The sequence below is a fragment of the Lepidochelys olivacea genome (genome assembly GCF_965140295.1).
Source record: "Lepidochelys olivacea isolate rLepOli2 genome assembly, chromosome: 2".
NCBI classification, from domain to species: Eukaryota; Metazoa; Chordata; order Testudines; family Cheloniidae; genus Lepidochelys; species Lepidochelys olivacea.
Window position 1 is genome coordinate 110,870,991 of NC_140412.1, and position 4,815 is coordinate 110,875,805.

At 45.9% G+C, this 4,815-nt stretch overlaps 1 long non-coding RNA gene across 1 annotated transcript; it reads right to left on the reverse strand.

Moving 5' to 3' along the window:
• Nucleotides 1-141: 141 nt before the first annotated feature.
• Nucleotides 142-4,661, reverse strand: LOC311517262. The gene is made up of 3 exons (XR_014710649.1): nt 4,107-4,661; nt 2,532-2,643; nt 142-1,736 (listed from the first exon to the last, which is right to left on the reverse strand). It is a non-coding gene; the product is annotated as an uncharacterized lncRNA (long non-coding RNA).
• Nucleotides 4,662-4,815: the final 154 nt, after the last annotated feature.

Here is a 4,815-nt window from a genome sequence, read left to right on the forward strand (position 1 = left end):
ACCCGGTGCTTCCCTCCTCACCCACCCCTCCCAGGGTACCTTGTGAGTTTTCCCCCTATTTGTGTGATGAATTAATAAAAATGCATGATTTTGAAACAATAATGACTTTATTGACTTTATTAATGATTTTAATGACAATATTGACTTTATTTTAAAGCAGTGATCGAAGTGGGGGAGGTTGGTTGGCTTACAGGGAAGTAGAGTCAACCAAGGGGGCAGGTTTTCGTCAAGGAGAAACAAACAGAACTGTCACACTGTAGGCTGTCCAGTCATGAAACTGGTTTTCAAAGCTTCTCTGATGCGCAGAGTGCCCAGCTGTGCTCTTCTAATTGCCCTGGTGTCTGGCTGTACGTAATTGGCCGCCATGCGATTTGCCTCAACCTCCCACCCTGCCATAAATGTCTCCCCCTTACTCTCTCAGATATTGTGGAGCACACAGCAAGCAACAATAACAATTGGAATACTGGTTTCGCTAAGGTCTAACCTAGTCAGTAAACTGCGCCAGCGCGCTTTTAAACATCCAAATGCAGATTCTACCACCATTCTGCACTTGCTCAGCCTATAGTTGAACTGCTCCTTACTACTGTCCAGGGTGCCTGTGTATGGCTTCATGAGCCATGGCATTAAGGGGTAGGTTGGGGCCCCAAAGATAACTATAGGCATTTCAACATCCCCAACGGTAATTTTCTGGTCTGGGAAGTAAGTTCCTTCCTGCAGCTGTTCAAACAGACCAGAGTTCCTGAAGATGCAAGCATCATGCACCTTTCCCGGCCATCCCACAGTGATGTCGGTGAAACTTCCCTTGTGATCCACCAGTGCTTGCAGTACCATTGAAAAGTACCCCATGTGGTTTACGTACTGGCTGCCAAGGTGGTCCAGTCCCAAGATAGGGATATGCGTTCTGTCTATCACCCATCACAGTTAGGGAACCCCATTGCAGCAAAGCCATCCACTATGACCTGCACACTTCCCAGAGTCACTACCCTTGATAGCAGCAGCTCAGTGACTGCATTGGCTACTTGGATCAAAGCAGCACCCACAGTAGATTTACCCACTCCAAATTGATTCCCAACTGACCGGTAGCTGTCTGGCGTTGCAAGGTTCCACAGGGCTATTGCCACTCACTTCTCAACTGTGAGGGCTGCTCCCATCTTGGTATTCTTGCACTTCAGGGCAAGGGAAAGCAAGTCACAAAGTTCCATGAAAGTGCCCTTACACATGCGAAAGTTTCACAGCCACTGGGAATCATCCCAGACCTGCAACACTATGCGGTCCCACCAGTCTGTGCTTGTTTCCTGGGCCCAGAATTGGTGTTCCACGGCATGAGCCTGCCCCATTGCCACCATGATATCCAAATTGCCAGGGCCTGTGCTTTGAGAGAGGTCTGTGTCCATGTCCTCATCACTATTGTGATCGCACTGTCGTCACCTCCTTGCTTGCTTTTGCAGGTTCTGCACATACTGCAGGATAACGCGCGGTGTTTACAATGCTCACAACAGCAGCGGTGAGCTGAGCAGGCTCCATGCTTGCCATGGTGTGGCGTCTGCGGGAGAGCAGAGTTGCAGTGGAAGCGGTGGATGATGATGGATGCCACAAGAATAGATATTTATACAGAATGACAAGAGGGCCTGCGAGGTGGATTCATGGCATCAGGAGAGTAGGATTGCAGCGGAAGTGGTAGATGACAACGATGGTTAGCAGTCCTATTGCACCATCTACTGACAGCAGTATGGCATCTGCATGGAAAAAAGGTGCAAAACTATTGTCTGCCATTGCTTTCACGGTGGGAGGGGTGACTGACGACATATACCCAAAACCACCTGTGACAATGTTGTTGCCCCATCAGGCATTGGGAGCTCAACCCAGAATTCCAATGGGCAGCAGAGACTGCGGGAACTGTGGGATAGCTACCCACAGTACAACGCTCCGAAAGTCTATGCTAGCCATGGTAGTGAGGATGCAGTCCGTCAACTTAATGCACTTAGTGTGGCCATACACAATTGACTGTATAAAATAGATTTCTAAAAATTGACTTGTATAAGATCAACCTAATTTCGTTGTGTAGACATACCCTAAGTGTCGTACTTTGCACTTGTCTTTACTGAATTTACTTTGTCATAATTAATTAAATTATTTATTCTGTTCCCTATGATTTAAATATTCACCACAGAAAACTTCATTGTTGTTAAGTAGGCTTGGCAGAATTTGATTTTTTTATAACTTTGGATAATATTGATGTTTATTTTTAAGCATTTTTTTCAATTTTTATCAATTTAAATGTTTACTGTTGTTCCAAATTATGGGGAGGCTGCACCTCCTAGGTTCTCACGCTGGTGCCTTCCTAGTCCTAAAATTAACACATGATAAAGCACAAGGGCCAGCAGGAGGGGGTGGTTCCCCCCCAGCCCTCTTCACCCTACTTAAATGGTGCCTCTTCTCCAGATCCACTAACACCAACATTACAACACATTTTGTACACCTTAAAGTGGGACTCAAAAGTTTGCAAGCAACATTTTTCTTACTGTGCCTACCTGTAAAATGTGATTATCATTGATGGAAATATTTTTCATTGATTTGTGCATGTGTACAGTGAAATCAATAACTGATAAAAATCTAAGCCTTCCAAGCGTAGCTCCAAGGTCACTATCAAAGACAAAAGATAAAATACCAATGACACAAGTAAAAATAACCCAACTATTGAGATATGGACATTATAAATTAGTTTTCTTTTAAAAATAAGACCCAACACATGTAAGCACACCAATAAACAGATTTTTCACTCAGCAACAAGTGAACAACCTTGACAATGGATTCACATAAAACTGGCACTTCTGAAACTTATAGTCAAGAATCTAATTTTGACATACTGAAAATATAATTTCTTGGTATCTTGTAAATGTTCAGTGCACTGATAGTGACATGACATTAGAGCTTAGGTGATGTTATAAGAGCTGTGCAAGCTCATTCTGAAACAGTGAGCTAGCAATCATCCTTGTCTCTTGCAGTTTCACAGGATCTGGGAGCTGAACTGAATAATGTGGGGGAAACGCCACAAGTGACTTCTTTATGGAGTTTTCCTGCTCTAGCCTCTCTTGTGGTTTTTGATCTGGCTGTCTGCTTTTAATCTGTTTCTATACTTTAGTACCTATATTTTAGAAGAGTAATACTGGAAATGGATTGAAGCTGTGTAGTTCAAACCTGAAATTTCCTAAAGTTCAAGTTTCAGAGTAGCAGTCATGTTAGTCTGTATCAGCAAAAAGAACAGGAGAACTTGTGGCACCTTAGAGACTAACAAATTTATTTGAGCATAAGCTTTCGTGGGCTACAGCCCACTTCAGTGGATACTGAGAGATTGTGCCACACACTCTCAAAGAAACTGTGAAACCACCTGATCAACATCCTATACAGCAAACGGGGAAAGATTGTGACTGAGCTCTCAAAACTAGATACTCTCATGAAAAACAACCTTCCACACAAACCTCCTCATGGATTGACTTTTCAAAAACTAGACAAGCCATTTACAACACACACTTTACTTCTCTACAAAAGAAAAAGGACACTAAACGGTCTAAACTGCTACATGCCACAAGGAGCCACAACAGTAGTTCCCTTAACCCACCCAACAATATTGTTAATCTTTCCAGCTGTACTCTTAGCCTATCAGAAGAGTCTGTTCTATCTCAGGGCCTCTCCTTTTGTCCCTCCAGACCCACGAACATGATACAATTCTGCAGTGATCTAAAATCCTACTTTCGACATCTCTGACTCAAAGAATATTTCTAACACGCCTCTGTAGCTTGCATCCGATGAAGTGGTCTGTAGCCCATGAAAGCTTATGCTCAAATAAATGTGTTAGTCTCTAAGGTGCCACAAGTACTCCTGTTCTTTTTGCTAAAGTTCAAGGATATTTGAACGGAAAGTTTTGATTCAGGCAGTTTTCTCCACTTATAATTTCTATTTCTGTCCTTTTTCCAGTTTTTGATGTTTCTGGTCATTTGAAAGCCACTAACTGCAGGTGTGCAATAAGGTCTTGGCCATTTAACTACGTGAATCAGTACTGCAGGGTCCTTGGAAACGTCTTTGTCAGTCTCTCCTTGGTGATGTACCTTCTCTCTGCTGCTGATTTCAACACTAGGTGTGCAGTTTTCAGATAAATGGGAGATAACGTGCTAATGGCTGAGTTAACTGTGCCGCATACCAGTACTCTGCAATGAGAAGAGCATCAGAAGATGGAAAAGGGAAAGAAGCCCAAAAGGGCAAGGGCCAGTGAGGAAAGGATAGAGCAGTAAGGGGGAAGGGACTACGCCATAGCCAGTCGGTGTGGGGAAACTGTAAAAAGAAATCCAGTACCATGTAGGCCTTGAGGCCCTGGTATCCCCCAAGGCTAAAATCTGATTCCGTTCAGATCTGAGAGCTAAGAACCGAAGGGAAATCTGGCCTATAACATGGGCCCTGTACCATCAGAAATACCCGTCAGTGTCTGTTTCAGCTTGCAGCACCACAGCGTAGGGGAAATGAGTATCGCCTCCTGGCCAGGCTAACCCACCTAACCCCCCACCCCCGCCAGCACTGGAGGGGCCGCAGGGGCCGGCGTCGCTTCCCGGAGCGAGCCGCTGGTGGGAGATTGTCTCTCCCGGACAGGGCTGCGCGGCCGGGGCCGAGCCGAGGGGAGCCCGCCCGGGGGCCGCGCGGGGCGGGGGGGCTCGGTGTTAGCGGCGGGGTTTCGGCTCCCCGCTGCATCCGCCGGGCGGGCCCCAGGCGCGGGCGGGGGCTGTTCTGGGCCGGGCCCGGCTCCTCCCTTCCCACCCCACCCCG